At 39.9% G+C, this 19,792-nt stretch overlaps 1 protein-coding gene across 2 annotated transcripts in view; it reads right to left on the bottom strand.

Moving 5' to 3' along the window:
- The window catches only part of SLC4A4 (solute carrier family 4 member 4), a 390,757-nt gene extending 374,926 nt beyond the window's left edge, over positions 1-15,831 (bottom strand). Inside the window, exon 1 of one of the 2 annotated variants that reach the window (XM_007998838.3) lies at positions 15,131-15,831. The gene's annotated coding sequence lies outside the window, so the exon portion shown is untranslated. The remainder of the gene's footprint in view (positions 1-15,130) is intronic. The other variant, XM_007998839.3, reaches the window with a different exon arrangement.
- Between the last annotated feature and the right edge of the window lie 3,961 nt (positions 15,832-19,792).

Raw genomic sequence — 19,792 nt, 5'->3', positions numbered from 1 at the left:
CCTCCATTCTCATGATATGCAATGTGTTTCTCTAGACCCTTCCCAGTTACATCTGCCCTGAGGTGCAAGACCAAACCCTCAAAGGAATATTCTAGATAAGACTGCATAAAGTTCAGACACATGGACAAACATAGAAATACAGCATTTAAAGATTCCTATTATCCCAGCACTTTAGGAGGCCAAGGCAGGCGGATCACGAGGTCAGGAGATCGAGACCATCCTGGCTAACACAGTGAAACCCCGTCTCTACTAAAAATACAAAAAATTAGCCGGGCGTGGTGGCGGGCGCCTGTAGTCCCAGTTACTCAGGAGGCTGAGGCAGGAGAATGGCGTGAACCCGGGAGGCGGAGTTTGCAGTGAGCCGAGATCGCGCCTCTGCACTCCAGCCCGGGCGACAGAGCGAGACTCCGTCTCAAAAAAAAAAAAAAGAGAGAGAGAGAAGATTCCTGTTAAGACATAATTGAATTCAAATGCATGTTCAAGTGTAATATTTATCAATATATTAAGGAGTAGTGAAACACTGAGATTTCACTGGAAATATTATGCATATGTAATAAATGAAACATCTGTTCTAAAACGTCTCAATATATTGTGCATTCACACATACTGTATGGTAATAACATGCACCTAACATATAGAGATATACAGAACAATGATATTCTCTCATCTTTACATAAAATCCAGTGTTATCATGCTGCCCGAATACCTGTACCATAAATAAGTTCTACTCTCACTTAGACTCCCACACAACAATAATGGGAGATTTTAATACCCCACTGTCAACATTAGACAGATCAACGAGACAGAAAGTTAACAAGGATATCCAGGAATTGAACTCAGCTCTGCACCAAGCGGACCTAATAGACATGTACAGAACTCTCCACCCCAAATCAACAGAATATATATTCTTCTCAGCACCACATCACACTTATTCCAAAATTGACCACATAGTTGGAAGTAAAGCACTCCGCAGCAAATGTAAAAGAACAGAAATTATAACAAACTGTCTCTCAGACCACAGTGCAATCAAACTAGAACTCAGGATTAAGAAACTCAATCAAAACCGCTCAACTACATGGAAACTAAACAACCTGCTCCTGAATGACGACTGGGTACATAACGAAATGAAGGCAGAAAAAAAGATGTTCTTTGAAACCAATGAGAACAAAGATACAACGTACCAGAATCTCTGCGACACATTTAAAGCATTGTGTAGACAGAAATTTATAGCACTAAATGCCCACAAGAGAAAGCAGGAAAGATCTAAAATTGACACCCTAACATCACAATTAAAAGAACAAGAGAAGCAAGAGCAAACACATTCAAAAGCTAGCAGAAGGCAAGAAATAATTAAGATCAGAGCAGAACTGAAGGAGATAGAGACACAAAAAAAACCCTTCAGAAAAATCAACGAATCCAGGAGCCGGTTTTTTTTAAAAAGATCAACAAATTGATAGACCGCTAGCAAGATTAATAAAGAAGAAAAGAGAGAAGAATCAAATAGACACAATAAAAAACGATAAAGGGGATATCACCACCGACCCCACAGAAATACAAACTACCACCAGAGAATACTATAAACACTCTACACAAATAAACTAGAAAACCTAGAAGAAATAGATAAATTCCTGGACACATACACTCTCCCAAGACTAAACCAGGAAGAAGTTGAATCCCTGAATAGACCAATAGCAGGCTCTGAAATTGAGGCAATAATTAATAGCCTACCAACCAAAAAAGTCCAAGACCAGATGGAGTCACAGCCGAATTCTACCAGAGATACAAGGAGGAGCTGGTACCATTCCTTCTGAAACTATTCCAATCAATAGAAAAAGAGGGAATCCTCCCTAACTCATTTTATGAGGCCAACATCATCCTGATACCAAAGCCTGGCAGAGACACAACAAAAAAAGAGAATTTTAGACCAATATCTCTGATGAACATCGATGCAAAAATCCTCAATAAAATACTGGAAAACCGAATCCAGCAGCACATCAAAAAGCTTAACCACCATGATCAAGTGGGCTTCATCCCTGGGATGCAAGGCTGGTTCAACATAGGCAAATCAATAAACATAATCCAGCATATAAACAGAACCAAAGACAAAAACCATATGATTATCTCAATAGACGCAGAAAAGGTCTTTGACAAAATTCAACAGCCCTTCATGCTAAAAACACTCAATAAATTCGGTATTGATGGAACATATCTCAAAAGAGTAAGAGCTATTTATGACAAACCCACAGCCAATATCATACTGAATGGGCAAAAACTGGAAGCATTCCTTTTGAAAACTGGCACAAGACTGGGATGCCCACTCTCACCACTCCTATTCAACATAGTGTTGAAAGTTCTGGCCAGGGCAATCAGGCAGGAGAAAGAAATAAAGGGTATTCAATTAGGAAAAGAGGAAGTCAAATTGTCCCTGTTTACAGATGACATGATTGTATATTTAGAAAACCCTATCGTCTCGGCCCAAAATCTCCTTAAGCTGATAAGTAACTTCAGCAAAGTCTCAGGATACAAAATTAATGTGCAAAAATCACAAGCATTTTTACACACCAATAACAGACAAACAGAGAGCCAAACCATGAGTGAACTCCCATTCACAATTGCTTCAAGGAGAATAAAATACCTAGGAATCTAACTTACAAGGGATGTGAAGGACCTCTTCAAGGAGAACTACAAGCCACTGCTCAATGAAATAAAAGAGGACACAAACAACTGGAAGAACATTCCATGCTCATGAATAGGAAGAATCAATATAGTGAAAATGGCCATACTGCCCAAGGTAATTTATAGATTCAATGCCATCCCCATCAAGCTACCAAAGACTTTCTTCACAGAATTGGAAAAAACTACTTTAAAGTTCATATGGAACCAAAAAGAGTCTGCATTGCCAAGACAATCCGAAGCCAAAAGATCAAAGCTGGAGGCATCACGCTACCAGACTTCAAACTATACTACAAGGCTACAGTAACCAAAACAGCATGGTACTGGTACCAAAACAGAGCTATAGACCAATGGAACAGAACAGAGCCCTCAGAAATAATACCACACATCTACAACCGTCTGATCTTTGACAAACCTGACAAAAACAAGAAATGGGGAAAGGATTCCCTATTTAATAAATGGTGCTGGGAAACTGGCTAGCCATATAAAGAAAGCTGAAACTGGATCCCTTCCTTACACTGTATACAAAAATTAATTCAAGATCAATTAGAGACTTAACTGTTAGACCTAAAACCATAAAAACCCTAGAAGAAAACCTATGCAATACCATTCAGGACATAGGCATGGGCAAGGACTTCAAGTCTAAAACACCAAAAGCAATGGCAACAAAAGCCAAAACTGACAAATGGGATCTAATTAAACTTAAGAGCTTCTGTACAGAAAAAGAAACTACCATCAGAGTGAACAGGCAACCTACAGAATGGAAGAAAATATTTGCAATCTACTCATCTGACAAAGGGCTAATATCCAGAACCTACAAAGAACTCAAACAAATTTACAAGAAAAAAAAATAACCTCATCAAAAAGTGGGCAAAGGATATGAATAGACACTTCTCAAAAGAAGGCATTTATACAGCCAACAGACACATGAAAAAATGCTCATCATCACTCACCATCAGAGAAATGCAAATCAAAACCACAATGAGATGCCATCTCACATCAGTTAGAATGGCAATCATTAAAAAGTCAGGAAGCAACAGGTGCTGGAGAGGATGTGGAGAAATAGGAACACTTTTACACTATTGGTGGGACTGTAAACTAGTCCAACCATTGTGGAAGACAGTGTGGCGATTCCTGAAGGATCTAGAACTAGAAATACCATTTGACCCAGCCATCCCATTACTGGGTATATACCCAAAGGATTATAAATCATGCTGCTATAAAGACATATGCACACGTATATTTATTGCGGCACTGTTCACAATAGCAAAGACTTGGAACCAACCCAAATGTCCATCAATGACAGACTGGATTAAGAAAATGTGGCACATATACACCATGGAACATTATGCAGCCATAAAAAAGGATGAGTTCGTGTCCTTTGTAGGGACATGGATGCAGCTGGAAACCATCATTCTCAGCAAACTATCACAAGAACAGAAAACCAAACACCACACGTTCTCACTCACAGGTGGGAACTAAACAATGAGAACACTTGGACACAGGAAGGGAAACATCACACACCGGGGCATATCGTGTGGTGCGGGGAGAGGGGAGGGATAGCATTAGGAGACACGCCTAATGTACATGATGAGTTAATGGGTGCAGCACACCAACATGGCACATGTATAGCTATGTGACAAACTTGCACGTTGTGCGCATGTACCCTAGAACTTAAAGTATAACAAAAATTTTAAAAAGTTCTACTCTCATGCACTTTTATTTGCATTATATTTTCGAAAGATTTTATAGGAACAACATTCAGACTTCAAACTCTTAGTTCAATGTAATCAATATGATCAATATTTTAAAAATGATTTGAATGAGGCAAACACCAAATTCACAGAGATATGAATAAATAAGTGAACGAATGACTCTTCCTTCTTGCCTGCCACATGAGCACCTTTTCCAACAGAAACCCACAACCCCCAAAAATAGAGAGTTAGAAGGTGTCTCTAACTATTTTTTATAATTTGTGGTTATACATATAATCAGTAAAATACATATTTCTTCAAAGCAAGCATAAAAATTGTAATTCCTTATAAATCTTTTTAGGTAAAGGCCTTTTCAGGCATCTTTAAAGTCGTGTTCATTGAGGGAAGATGAGTAAAGCATACAGAAAAACTCTCTGCACTATATTTTTGCAACTCTAGTGAGCCTGTATTTAAAAACAAAAAGTTATTTATAAAAGTGCTAACAATTTATTTTAATCTCAAATAATTAGTAGGTAAAATTGTATCCAACTCAAAGAACAGATCAAATGCAGTCATATCAAAATATGTTAATTAATTTTTCCAAGAAACTATAACACATCACAAATCATAATAACAAATACTCATCCCCAAAGCTCCGGGCTCCAAACTTCATTACAACAAATTTCACAAGTAGTATGTAAAAAGCCTAATAGCAATGATCACAGCTACTGCATTGGAGGAATTTCTCCAGAAGAAATACAGTGTTTTTTTGTTCTTGTTTTTGTTTTTGTTTGTTTGAGATGGAATCTCGCTCTGTCGCCCAGGCTGGAGTGCAGTGGTGCGACCTCGGCTTACCGCAACCCCCGCCTACCAGGTTCAAACAATTCTTCCGCCTCAGCCTCCCAAGAAGCTGGGATTACAGGCGCCCGCCACCACGCCTGGGTAATTTTTATATTTTTAGTAGAGATGGAGTTTCGCCATGTTGGTCATATGGGCCTTGAACTCCTGACCTCAAACAATCCACCCGCCTCGGCCTCCCAAAGTGCTGGGATTACGGGCGTGAGCCACTGTGCCCAGCCAGAAATACAGTTTAAATAAAGTTGGATAAGATGATTTGGGATCTCTGGTCTGTTCACATTTTTTTTTTTTTTTTGAGACGGAGTCTTGCTCTGTTGCCCAGGCTGGAGTGCAGTGGTGCAATCTTGGCTCACTGCAGCCTCTGCCTCCCAGGTTCCAGCAATTCTCCTGCCTCAGCCTCCCAAGCAGCTGGGATTACAGGCACCAGCCACCACACCCGGCTAATTTTTGTATTTTTAGTAGAGATGGGGTTCCACCATGTTGGCCAGGCTGGTCTCAAACTCCTGATCTCAGGCGATCCGCCCTCCTCAGCCTCCCAAAGTGCTAGGATTACAGGTGTGAGCCACCACACCCGGCCAGTACATATTTTTAAAATAGTAAGTATCCTTCCATTAAATAAGCATTTTCTGGCCACTATGAGGACCATGGGGAAGTATACTGTGTAGACAACATGAACACATATGAAACAATTAAAGGGCAGTGCAAAGCAGTAAGCAATAAAGTGATCAATTAAAGTGTGGCTTTCACTGCCTAAGGTTTTGCCAATAAAAATACGTAAGTGTTTGAACTATATTTTATTCTGATGCTTTTGGAGTGGTGTTTTTATTTCATTTCTTAATATATTTTCCAGGGAAATTATCTGATCTAGTTTATCTAAATCTTTTGAGACATTTCCTATCCACCTTCTCCCATTCCCTGGCAAAGGAGCTCAACTTGTAAAAGTGCAAATGTGTGAGCTGCATGTTTCTGCTTAATCTGTTAATGCTCAGCCATTTTCCAAAGGCGATTGTAATCAGTACTCTAGCAAACTCCCTACCATGAGGCCCTACCTTCTGCTAACATCGCGAGTGCTCATCTCACATTCCTAAGGACAGAGTCTCCAGAGGTCAAAGGAATCGAAGGAATTTGTGAAGCAGTTCAACTGTGATGTCTCACTACAGCTGTGGTCACGCAATACACAAGGAGAGAGTTTCAGGAGTGCAGCCATCAACACTCAAGATCCCATGAAACTTTCAGCCTAACTGATGGTCCCACTGATTCCTCACTCAGAACAAAACATATTTCACCAAGTCTCACTTTCAGGACTTCATTCCTGATCCTTCTGTGGTAGAAGGTGCAAAAACCTGGTTTGTATTAGAGACATTAGGAATATTTCAATAAGGCCAACAGATTTCCATGCTGAAGAGCACAAAAAATGGAAGAGCTAATCCCATTCCCTTGGGAGATCAGTTTAGCTACTTTAATTGTCATAATCCTATTTGTTAAACAAGTATCCTTCCCTAAATCCATAGTATACCCTTGTTTTTTAAATCCCACGTGTCAAGTGAGAACCGAAAGGAGGAGCCTTGCTTCCAGTTTTAAATACAGCAATAACCAGGCACGCCTGGATGCATTTGTTTTTTAAAAAAAAGCCAGTTTAACTTCTCAAAGGAATGAAATCACTCAGAAGATGAGACTTTTCTGAAATTCACTATTTTTAAAACAGTAGTTTAACAGGGTTCACCATAACTACCCCTTGCATTTATTTCAATTTTCCATAGCATTATGTCTGCAACAGAAAATAAAAGCTGTTTACTATACCAGATGATTCTATTTTCCACTAAATCACCCTAAATTGGCCACATTTGCGTCAAGCACACATGAGGTATACTACCTAATATGTAAAAGTCCTTATAAAATGTACACTGACTTATGTTATTCTGAAGTAAAATGTTTCATGCTCAGTATTCTGAGTACCACAGAACAGCTATACTTAAATGATGGCTGCTTAACACCATAAGCTCTTAAAAAAAAAATAAAAAAAAAAACCTCAAATACAAGAAAAAAGGCAAAGAACATCAGTCTTTGGGTAAGAAAATCTAACTAGATTTCTAAGTAGAAATTCAAGTTTCTTCTGCTGCAAGCCTGATTTTTCAAAGGGATACCTACTATTATTTAAAGGAAGATCATGTAATTCCCCAAAATAAAAATCATACAAATTTTAATTCTATTTAATCTAAAAATAAAAATATGCCTCTAAACTACTTTTTGAATAGAGTCACAACATCAAGTCAACAGCTGAAAATCAGACCTATTAAAGGGTTAAGAATTGTTGCTTTACAACAAATGTGTATAAGGTGTATGTTGTTTGCTTTCACATTGTAATCAACATATCTGTGAAACACCTTATTCATATTAAGCTGAAAAGAGACTATAAAAGCTCCAGTTTTCAGCTATTGTTCATCCTTAAATGTTCAATTTTACACAAAACATGGCTTCCAAAGTATTAGCACTGGAGAACCCACTGTAATAATTTAAATCTGGAAATTTGTGGCCATTCTAATTATAGAAGCTAAAAATATTCAGTGTGTAAGCTTTGGGGATCACTCATGGAGTGAAGAGCAGTGTAATCATTTTCAAGGGTTCTCCAAATCGTGTGCGTTACTTGGGGGCATAAATTTAATACGAACTATATAGTGAAATGGGTGATCTCAAGCTGCTGGCTATTAGACTCAATTTTTCAATATGATGCTTGATGAACCTTGGTTCCAACTCAGCTTTAGCAATAAAAAGTAAAAGTCCTAGAGAAAAAAATATATATAAAGCACAGCTCGAGTCACTCAGAGTAACAGCTTAAGAAAAATGCTTAAATGTGTTGTTCATTCATTCAGCCAACAAACATTCATTAATATGCCAGGAACTGTTCTCAGTGCTGGCACACTTCAACTCAAGAATAAGGAATGTTGAAGAATACAATAACAATAATAATAACTAACATGTATGGCCATTTACACTGCTGAACAAGATTTCATACAGATCACTTTATCTGTTCCTCATAACTCCTCTGTGAATGAGGTTTTATAATTATTTTAATAAGAAAAAAGACACAGATGATTTTTTTAATTCTCAAAATCAAATATAAGTAAGAGAGCTGGATGTTCAACTCATACCTTCCAAATACAAATCTCCATCGGTCATTGGGCAATACAAAATTACAAGATGCTGTGCTTTTACATAAAGCATTGAGGAGAAGTTCTGCATGTTTCTGAGTGCTGTATTAAAGTTATTTAATATTGTTTTGGTTTGGGTTTTTTGTTTTTTAGGGATAAAGTTTCAAAGATTCAGACTATCATCTTTACAAGTTCAAAATGTTTGTAATCTCTTTATCCCATGAATTTACTTATTAGATGGAAGCATCGGTGAATGAGTTTGCCTGGTTAGCTGAGTCTTCTAAACAAATAAAAGAAGTTAACTCCCCAAGTATTAAAATCATCCTTACTTGGGAAAAGATACTGGATAAAAACTTCATGAGCAAAAAACATGAAAGAGTACTTTACAAAAAAAGTGTAGACAATAATCATATGAAAAGACAGACAAGGTACTCTGAGAAATGCAAATTAAAACTACAATGTGATACAACTATACATCCAATAGAATGGCTTTAAAAAAAGACATACAAAACCCCTTTTGTAAGGATGTGGTATAGACAATACTCTCACACAATGCTGGTAGAAATGTGAATTCGTACCAATTCTAAAGGAAGGTACTATCTACTAAAACCGTCCCATCAATTAAACTGGCAAAACACACAACTGAAATTCCCACATGTTCACCAAAAGACATACACAAGAATGGTCATAGCAGCACGATTCATAATAGCCAAAAGCTGGAAACAACCCAAATAAAATGAGTAAATCAAGAACAAAATGGATAAATATACTGTGGCGTTCTTATAAAGTAGAACACTATGTAGCAATGAGAATAAACTGATGCCTCACACAAAACAAGAATGAATCTCACAACATAATGTGGAGCAAAAGAAGCCACACACAAGAATACATACCATGTAATTCACTCACAGAAAGTTCAACGATAGGTGAAAGTAACCTACTGTCTCAGAAATCAGGAGAGCGGTTACCTTGGGGGGAAGTAATGACTTGAAGAGGGAGTTAGAGGAGGCTTCTGGATGCCAGCAATGGTCTATATTGTGGTCTTGGCACTGGTTACATGGATGTGTTCACTTAGGTAAATTGCTGAGCTGTCTACTGATGGTATGATGACATACAATTTTCTGACCAATGTATTTCAATAAAACTGAACAGAAGGAAGAGGGGAAGAGAAAAGAAGGAAGAAAGGAGAAAGTGAGGGAGGGAGAAGGGGGTGTAATGAATGAGGCTATCAGAGTCCACATCTAAATAGTCCTCAACCACTGTGCTTGCTTTAGTTCTTACCTCTGTCTCCCTCTTCCTTTACTACCACGCTGTTTTCAGGTACTTTTCAATGTTTTCCGTGTATTTGCCAATGAAGCCCATTTTAGTCTTCTACTTTGTAGTTTACTGTTTGCTATGGGATTAGACATTTTATAATCAATCATAGAACAGTATGTGTATTAAAAGTAAACTGACTCTGAGGGATGTCCTAGGAATAAAGTGAATTCTTTATAATGTATTTCTTTTTTTACCCTCTATTTTGCCTGCTCAGAGGCTTTTTTTTTTTTTTTTTTTTTTTTTTTTTTTGCTGGGGAACATGCCAAATGTAGGAGTTTCAAATAGATGAAGTTGTTACTAGATCTTATCAGTGAATATTAGATCTCCAGGCCAAAGCTAGAATTAACTAATATAGAAGTCCATATCCCACAAGCTTATTTACTTGAAAATAGTTTTAAGAATAATATTAACCAGTGAATATACTTAAAAAAATAAATCACCAAAATCTCCTTAAATAAGAAGGTATCTTCAAAATATTAAGAGTAGATTTTTCTAGTTGTGTCACTCATAGACTATTACAGCGGTGTTAAACAAAACATACTCCTTTCTCATTTTGCATTTTTATTCATACTGATTTCTTTCATCCCCCAAAAAGCATACTAGGACTATTATTTAAAATTTTCTTAAGGTTTCTAATACAGAAATTCGAGTTAAATTCAAGTCAAGGAGTAAACCTTTTCCACACAATTATCCACAAAGTAAAAATACAAAACTCCAAAATATCAGTTGGTGGTTATTTATTTCCTTTAATATCCTAATTTCACTTAATTTCTTTCTGTGTTCATTCTACATGAAAAACAAAACTTAGCTCTCAAGATGGTAGCTAAAACTGGCACACCCAAACTGAAAATTCTTCTCTCATGAAACACTCCCTGGATTGCAGAACCTGAAATAAAGTTGCGGCAAGTGGGCACTGCTACTGAGCGGAATTACCAACAGAAAATGGAAACCGTCACTTTAAAACAGGATAAACTTTTATCTGCTTTAGTATCTTCTGCTGTGACTAAAAGGACATTCACCCATTCACTGACAGTGATTCGACAAACATGTATCACCAGTCAAAAGATAAAATACTCATTTCTACCTCCACCAATAATTTGCAGCTAAGTTTAAGAAAAGCATAGGGTTCTCTGACATAGTTTCCTCTTATTCTCAATAAGCATAACAATCCCTTACATTTACTTAGTTTTCAGGAAAGAAGAACAAGATGATGTTTTGGTTTACGCAAACAACTACAGAGTCACATAGTTTCAACATTACTGTTTCTACCACTATCTTTTTCCAATACAGAGGCTCCTAAACTTACGGTGGGTTATGTCCTGATAAGCCCATCATAAATTGAAAATATTGCAAGTCAAAAATGTGTCTAATACACCTAACCTACCAAGTATCATAGCTTAGCCTAATCTACCTTAAATGTGTTCAGAATATTTACATTCGCCTACTAGGCAAAATCATCTAACACAAAGCCTAACCTATTTTACAAATAAACTATTGGATATCTCATGTAATTTATTGAATACTGTACTGAAAGTGAAAAACAGAAAGTTGTTATCAGTACTCGAAGTATAGACCCTACTGAATGTGAATGCTTTCACACCATTGTAATTCTGAAAAATTTTAACTCGAACATAGTAAGTCTAGAACTGTCTATATTCAGCATCAAGTAAGACATTATCATTAAGGAATAAAATTATTGGCATCATTAGGAAGATTGGAAGAAAAAGTTTTCTCTCTCTTTTGCCACAGCAAGTAAATAAAGCCATTAGCATTTATACACTTGTTCATTTCTTAGAGACAGGATCTCCTTATGTTGCCCAGGTTGAGGTGCAGTAGCTATTCACAGGCACAATTTTATAGCAATTTTATAGGCACAATTTTATAGCACATGACAGCCTCGAACTCCCATGCTTAAGTGATCCTCCCAACTCAGCCTCCAGAGTATCTGGGACCACTGCACCTGGCTCTCATTGTATTTTCAATGTCTTGTTAGAAATGTCATTGCACTGCTGAGACTACCAAATGCAATAAAAGCCATTGCCACAGAAGTATTATGAAAGTGGCTGGGTGCAGTGGTTCACGCCTGTAATCCCAGCACTTTGGGAGGCCGAGGCGGGCGGATCATGGGGTCAGGAGATTGAGACCATCCTGGCTAACACGGTGAAACCCCGTCTCTACTAAAAATACAAAAAATTAGCTGGGCGTGGTGGTGCGTGCCTGTAGTCCCAGCTACTCAGAGGCTGAGGTAGGAGAATGGTGTGAACCCAGGAGGCGGAGCTTGCAGTTAGCTGAGATCGCACCACTGCACTCCAGCCTGGGCGACAGAGCGAGACTCCATTTCAAAAAACTAAATAAATAAAAATAAAAAATAAAAATGAAAGTAGTTAATATGGCTTTTGACAAAATTAAATCAGCCTCTACAAAAGTGCGTGTGTGTGTGTGTGTGTGTGTATGTAAACATATATTAGGCAGAACTGAGTAAAGGGGAATCCATCCCTATTGCTGGAAAAATAACCAAAGGTATGCACTACTGAGGATAAAAAGATCATCTCCATGTCAGAAGAACAGAAGCATATTTTCCATTTTTGTGACCCAAATGTATCAACAGCTTAAATATTGGGAGAAAGGCAAAATGTATTTGGAATACAACTTAGCTGACCTTAAAATTTTATCCTCCTTTTCTCTAAGATTCCTACATTATGTAAAAGTAGTAAGATCCAGTTTTGTAGTCTTACTAGCTTCCTGGATGTTCTTTATCCATTTTGCTAAATGACTCCCTAAAAATACATAAATTTCATAAATCACAGGTTGTCCTTGGAAACAGCATCAACTGAGATCCATGTTCTGCTTATAGCTTCCTTTGTCCCATCAAATCACGCATTCTGATTCCTTCCATTTAGCAATCAAGAAAAAACCGCTTAGAAATTTTAATCATCATTAGATTTTCCTCTTCTCAGTTTGTTCTTTCCACTCCCAATCTTATCAACTCCAGTCTTAGATTTCATTCATATTATTTTAAATAAACACAAAGAAACTCCAAGAAACAAATATGTATCTCGCCACACTTAGGTCCAGCAGAGTATCTCAGGACTCTTCTCCCCTAACATAGCAGTCCTCATGGTCTACAGCACTCTCAGAGGCAGGCAAGGAATCCTGTTTATTTACATGATTCACCAGCTAGTGTGCATTTCTTTAAGTGTTGTCTTTTCCTTTAAGATGTAAGCTACGGCCAGATACCACTTTTGTTATCAGAACAAGGGATCAGAACCTCAAAACTGTACCTGCCAGCACTCAGCGAAAAATGAGATTACCATCAGGGCCTACTGGAAGTTGTCCCAAAGGTTACCCGATTTCTATCGCATTATTCCTCTAAATCTGATTGCCTTTATTTCTTTCACACAACATTTTTGTAAATCCAAAATGTCTCTTAATCATTTAAGAGACTGAAATCATAGCACTAACATTCAAACATCTAAAATTATTTAATATTGACTACATGAACTAAAAGAAATACATTAATCTAAACTGAGAGTACATTCTGCCAGTCTCATTGGGTAAGGTGTCTAATGTATGTTTGTAAGTCTCTAGAAATGACCCCAAAAGAGCAAATGTCACCAAAACCCTCATCCTGAAGAACAGTTAAATCCAAAATGTTGGGGGTTTCTTAGTTTTCAGTTCTTTTAAGCATGGCTGGGACTATCAAAATATCCCATCTTGTCCTTGTCACCCCCACTCCTACAAATGCTCTCTGCCTCAACAGCTCATAATGCAGTGGTACTGCTTTCATGTCTCCATCTACATACATGAGAGTTTCTGTGTCATCTTACTTGACAGTGTGGGATACAGTTAAAACAAATCATTCAATTTCAAGATCTACCACAAAGACCAGAATCCTATCAGTACTTTTAACTTAAAATGAAAGTAAAAGTTTTTTCTCAGCTATAAAAGCTATAGAAAAATAAACAGGCACACTTCCTTTGAATGAAGTTATACTAATATTTTCAGTCTAAGTACTAAAATCACCATATAAATTATTTACATACTAATATGATAGACACAAGAAAGACAGTTGTAGTCAGAAACGTTTACAAAAGACATTACATTGGCTATAAAAAGGTACTGAATATTGTTCTAAAGCCATTGACGAATCTACTCAAACCACAATGAAAAAAAAAAATAGGCCCAAATGAGCAATGTACACTTTAATTAATTTAATTCAGGTAATATTACAACTCCAAGTCCCAAGATACAAGAAAAAAGAGAACTACAGTACAATACAGTGTCTCTTAGGAAAGGAACTGTTCCAGGATTTGAGACAATGAGCGTTTAGTACAGCCCAGTGTTCTTGATTTCTCATTAGGAGCAACTTTCCAGGGCACTGAAGCGAACTAGGAAAAGAAATGGGGAGGGTAAGCCAAAGGGGTCGCTGCTCTTCAGTGTCAAGTTGGAAAGAGCTTGCTGTGATCAATTATGCTGAGAAGGTAGGGCCTTGAGAGGGAAGGAAGGCTAGAGAAAACAGTTTTACAGGGCGCTGAAAAAAGTGACAGGACAGAGGTAGAACTGCTTCCTTCTCCAACTTTCACGTCAATTCAAGTTTTTCTTTTTGTTCTGTAAGAACTTTTGTCTTTATGGTGCTTGCTGCGGTTTGCTGATGTAGTTCCCAACTCCTGCCTTCCTTTGGTGACTTATTAACGGACTGGCAACGGCTGAGTAAAATGCACTTAAGAAAAAAGAAATCACCTCTCCTTGCCAAGACGCACATGCTGCCCAGTACCTGAGGAAGAGCTCCGCTGTCGCCGGCCAAAAGAAATTCCAGTTTAACCTCTGCCTCTCCTATCCAAATCCATTGCAAATAAATGTGTGTGTGCCACTTGCAGAGAATCTGCCTGACTCACCCCCCGCCTTCGGCGTGCCAGGGAGAGATGTAAATGCTCCGTCCTGGAGCGGGCAGTGAAGTGGGGGCCGCGGCCTCGGTAGCACTGAGAGTCCCCAAATCTCCCCCTGTGATGGGTTTGGGGATGTGTTCCTCTCAAGCAGGTGCCTGGTCACAGGGCGACCACCCAGGCTCACAGCAACACACGTGTCACTGAGCCCGAGCCCAGCCCGCCGCAGACACTGGCCCCGCAGTCCTCGTAAAGACGCCCAGTTGCGCGCAGGGGACTTAGCAGTGAGGGAGAAGGAGGACCACCCAAACTTTTCCTCTAAACCCTAAGAAGGAAAAAAAAAAAAAAGTACTTTTCCGCGGAAGCAGCCTCCACACACCGCCCGCGCCCAGCTCAGGGGATGCCCGGCCCGCAATTGACCTCTCTCTCCCTCCCAGGAGCGCGCTGAGGCCGCCTGCGCGCCCCACTGGATCGGCACCCGGGCTCGCGCCCGCCCCCGCCGTGTAGCGAGGGACCCCATCGACCCTCCCGGCAGCTGCCGGGGCCAGGCGCTCACCTCCTAGGGTCCGGCTTCCGTCGCTCCTCCAGTTTGGCGGCGGAGTGTGGGGCTGCAGCGGCCACTGCCGCCGCCGCCGCCGCCTTCGCTGCCACCGCGGCCGCCGCCGCCACCGAAGCGCTGCCCGGCGCGCCGCCGGGGTTGGAGGCTGGGGGGCCGCGGAATCCCTGGAGGCGCGAGCCCGGGACGCGGCGGGGCCGAGCCGCGGGAAGTTGTCTGCGCGGGGCGCGGAGCGAGGCGGGCGCCAGTCACCCGCGCCCAAGTAGTCACAACTTTGCCGCCTGGGTGGGTGCGCGCTCCGGAGAGAGGCGAGTGCGGGAGAGCGGGGCAAAGGTGCTGGGGCGGGAGGGTCTTCGGAACAGGCAGGACTGGAACCTGAAGGGCCCGCGAGGGAGAAAGGTGGCGCAGGGGGGATGTCTACACAGCCCGCGTGCTGCTCGGCGAGCGAGTGTGTAAGAGCGCGGGCGTCTACTCTAGTTTGCCTCCTGCAGCTCCTGCATATTTATGGGGATCTCTGATGCCAGTAACTAACGCTGCAGCAGTGGAGCCCAGCCCGGGCGCCCCTCGGGAGCAAGCCAGGGTGCGGGGGCTCAAGGAAGGCGGCCGCGGCGGAGCCTGTGCCGCGAGCGCGAGCCTGCGATCCATATTTAAAGCCGTAAGTGGCCTCGGCCGGCCCCCTGCCCTGCCCTCGCTCGCGCCTGCCCGCCCGGCCCCCACCGCTCTGGGCCGCCGCTCGGCGTCAGCAGCCCGGGCATCCGCGGCGGGGAGGGGCCTCGAGCCGCGCCGCCTCCGCCGGGGGCTTGAGCTCTGCGCTCAGCGCCCGCCCGGAGCTGGCTGAGGACCCGGCTCCGGACCAGCCGCTCTTGCCTCCCGGGTTCCTTCTTTCTCACGCCCTGGGCTGGGTCCTAGGTCCAGCTTTTTGTCCTACTCAGAAGAGTTCCCCGTGGGGAGAGCCTGTGCTTCCATGCAGACCTAAAATTGCATGCGTTTCCCAGCTCAGATCACTCTTGACTCTACTTTATAAAACTTGGGGCGTATAGAGTGCTGCCGTAACACAGTATTAAGTCATTGTTCACCTTTAACAAAAGATGTCTGAAGATAATGTGGTTGTCAACTGTGTCCTTCACTTAGGTCACTGATGCCTTTCTGTCTTCCTTGGGAGTTAAGAAAACAGCCTTAGCAAAGTGATTATTTGTATTTATTCTGTTCCTAAGTCTAATTAATGAGGTTCAAGTACTGTTTGCCAAGCAAGTAATATATCAATGACCCAGCACCATTGCCATCGGTAAACCATTGAATCATAAGTAAACTATTAAGATATGAACAGACTGTCAGCACAGACATACCATATATTGTTCTGGGTACTGCTAGAGAGTAGTCACTTAATGGATTTCAACCACATGGTATATCATACAAGTGTATATCATTTTCCAGTAATACATATTATTTGTAATGTATATGTGGACATCACTGACCAAACTGTGTTTTCAACAGTAGCCACCAAAACGCATAAAGCTCAAGAGAAATAATTTCACATACCAGCTGCTCCTGGTTCCCAGTCTTTCTTCAATACAAAGCTATAGCTAATAGGACCTCCAAGGGGAAAAAAAAAAAATAAGGGTAGGGAGGAAATAATTTGAGGACAGAGGCTTTTCTTTCTAGTATTCAAAACTGGAAGAGATCCAGGGATCCATGGTGCCTCACCAGTGCTTGGAAAGCAGGTATGGAGCTTATGTCTTTTAAATAGCTTGTACCTTTAAAATCCTTAGTTAATGCTCAGAAGGCACAAGGAACCACCCCAGTCAGTCTGATGTATGAAATGAAAATGTACTGTCATGTGTCTCGTCACATCTGGCTCACATACATGTTCACACATTCTACATAACCCACTGCAGTGATATTCATCAGAGTATCACTGGGAATTTTTAATGGGAAACTCAAAACCAAAGGTAAAACAAAAATTTAGCTTTAAAGTTTTCACCTAAATGATTATATTCTGTTTCTAGACGAATGTTAAAATTAACTTTCACTCCCTGAGCAGGCAGTGAGCAAGAATCAGCAACCACAAAGTAAGCTAACAGGCAAAGGGAAGTCACTTTTGTATTAAAAATTTGCCACTGCTGTTCAGCAGTTTTTCACACTGTGGATCATGTATTTCAACATAGCTGGCAATTTCTCATTATAATGGTGAAGCAGCCATGAACAGTCAGTGTTGGTGAATAAGAAGGAAAAAGTCCAAGAAACACATTTTTCAAGCATTCTGCTGCAAAATATATCAAACTTTCCTTCACGTAAGTTGAATAGGTAACTCCTGAATGCATTTCAGTACAAAGATTGGCAAGAATTTACCCTGAAAGGAGCATAAAGTTGGTGTGTGGGGTGGGAGGCAGGGAGACAAATTTGGTGTGTGTCTTAAATTAATGAGAAAAAGAGTTGTGTTTGGCAAAGGGTTGACAATCTCTGTTATCATTTTCATTACTTGATGTTTGCTGTCCCACCAATAAAAGAGCGTGTTCTATTTCCTTTCCTATTGATTAGTGTCCAGTAGTTGAGATATATGTGTGTTTTCCTTTGAAAGGTCATTGATTAATTTTTCTTATAAACTCTGCATGTGATCACTTTCGATTGCTTTTCTGGGTGATAACAATGAATCCTGAGATTTTTGTTCACCTTTCCTAAAACATATGCTATGTCTCCTGATTCTCATAAGCCCAAAGAAAGATTTATTAGTTCTTTTTGTCTTGGGGTTCACACGGTTTGGTGACAAGAAAAATGAGCAGGAAACTGATGGAATTAGAAAAATGGTGTAAGTAAGCTTTACTGATAATGATTTGTTTACTTTTTAATCAATAACTCTCTGTACTAAATGACTTCTTAGAATACCCGCCCAGTGCTTAGCTTATTAATCAAGTTTCTTTCATACCATCAAGGTCCTAATAGGCATCTAAAGAAAATAGAAAGAAGGACCTTTGTTTCGATGACAAGCACCATCTAGTGGCAGCAGGTGATGACGACATAATGTCTAAGAAAAATGAAGATGAAAGTTTTTGAATAGGTAGTCCAGGCATTCCTGGTGGCATATAGGCATGACATTCTTTGATTCTGAAACAAGAAGTTGTATGTAGTAGAACAATGCAATTGATCGGCCCTATGTTGACTGTTGAAAGTAAGGTGCAGATGTGACCTGCAGATAGGATTATTAGCATAGAATTTTCTCAGTATTTGTGTGACTGAATAGGTCCTTAAAGACTCTGTATTTAAGTTTCCTCATTACATAAAATAGGAAGAGTGATGGCTTGTCACCAGATGTTATCTGTAAAGCACTGTGTTCAACAAAGGGCAGAATCCTTAAATTAACTATTATAGTTGGATTTTTTCACTATTAGGAAGAAAAAGTGAAAAATATTGTTGGATGTTTCTCCTGGAGTTAAACAAAATTATAGCATTCATACGCATTTCATATTGTGGCCTAAACAGAAAGGTGGTAGGAGATAACGTTATAGCTTGTTACTACAAATGTCAAAGACTGATCAGAGATGTTTGTCAATATCAAGTCCTTTTAAAATAGGTGGCTCATTGGTGAAAGTCTGACCAACATTTTGCTGCACAGAATAGAGATTTTCTTTGTGCTGATATTTGTTTGGACTTGTAGTTGTTTGCAACAGAATGATCATTTAAAGTTGTCACTCTATATCAATTTAGTTAACCACTTCGTGGTGTAAGAGTAAGAAATGAGAAAAAGCACTTTTTTCCTTCTCATTCTAAAACCAATCTAGGATGAAAAGATGATAGATAGATAGATAGATAGATAGATAGATAGATAGATAGATAGATAGATAGGGATTGATAGATAACAGATAGATAACCAAAGGCCTCATTTTTGTTTCACTTACACTCCACGAGTATTCATATTCAGTCTGGCAAGTTCTTGAATAAATTCACCTAACCTAGATTTATAATTAACATTCTCTCCTCAAACCCCAGGTTTAAAAATACCTGTAGCCCCTTTTTATGAGGAGAGAATGAAGGTGAACACAGTTTTTGGAAGCTGTCAGCACAGCATGAGCTGGGGAAAATAATTTTATTTGGTTAAACATGTGTCCCAAGTTGCTTCACAGCTTTAGCCACTGAGCTCTCAACCGTATCCAACTGTCATTTTTAAAACACATGCCTAAAGTCAAATATCAGAAGAGGTTCTAACTTCTGAAAACAGGAACTTATCTCAGTTAATGTCAAGGAAAGCAAGCTATTCAATGTGAGTCTCAGTTCCCACAGCATTAAAATCAAGGGGCTTAAGATAATACCCCAAAATTCAACAGTTCCAGTAGGATACCAGAATGATTTCCTCTAATAAAATTGAACAGTATGTAATAGAGAAATACGCAAATCTTTCAGAAATGGTATCAACATATTTATTATGAAAGTTCTGTTTAATAACCTTAGGCCAATGTTTCAGTCCCTTCCTCCTACAGGAATTCTCCCATAGATCAGCATAACACAGGACACAGGCCTCTCCGTTTGGAAGGAGAAGGAAAACTTAAAATGAGCTACTAAGCCACTAAAACCCAGGCCCCTGATTTAAAAGATTGGTCTGGTTTTAGGCACGATGGTAGAGAATTATGTTAGACTTCCCTACCAGAGCAGACTCTTGGGGCCCTTGGA

Source organism: Chlorocebus sabaeus, chromosome 7, assembly GCF_047675955.1.
Source record: "Chlorocebus sabaeus isolate Y175 chromosome 7, mChlSab1.0.hap1, whole genome shotgun sequence".
Taxonomy (NCBI): domain Eukaryota; kingdom Metazoa; phylum Chordata; class Mammalia; order Primates; family Cercopithecidae; genus Chlorocebus; species Chlorocebus sabaeus.
Note: the sequence above shows the minus strand (reverse complement) of the source record. Positions and strands in the feature narration are given on the sequence as shown.